This window comes from Macrobrachium nipponense, chromosome 16 (assembly GCF_015104395.2).
Source record: "Macrobrachium nipponense isolate FS-2020 chromosome 16, ASM1510439v2, whole genome shotgun sequence".
Lineage (NCBI taxonomy): Eukaryota > Metazoa > Arthropoda > Malacostraca > Decapoda > Palaemonidae > Macrobrachium > Macrobrachium nipponense.
Genome location: NC_087209.1, coordinates 6,514,517 through 6,514,942, shown reverse-complemented (window position 1 = coordinate 6,514,942; position 426 = coordinate 6,514,517).

The following is a 426-nucleotide window of genomic DNA, read 5'->3' as shown; positions in this document are numbered from 1 at the left end:
AGAGAGAGAGAGAGAGAGAGAGAGAGACTCTCGTGCGTTCGTCACTCTTGGCTGTGCTTGCCGAGATACATCATTTTGATGGGTTTTAATCGCCTTGTTGAAATGGGGGGCGGGGGGGGGGGAGGGGGGATGGGAGCGGGGAGAGGGAGGGTAGGGGTAGATAGTATTGATAGGGGGAGGGAGGTGTGGGGAGGGGAAGGGGTGAGGTTGAATGCAAAGGCGGAGGTTTGCTGCCAAAGGGAAGTTAAAGACGCTTGTTTTTATTGAAAGTAACTTTTTTTTATTATTTCTTATTTATTTCGTCCACAGGAGATGATAAATATTGTATTTGTCAATATATTGTTAATTGGTTGATAGTGTATTCTCTATTCTTTTATGATGAATTATAAGTATAATTCAATGATAAATGGGAATAAGTTTTTGCTT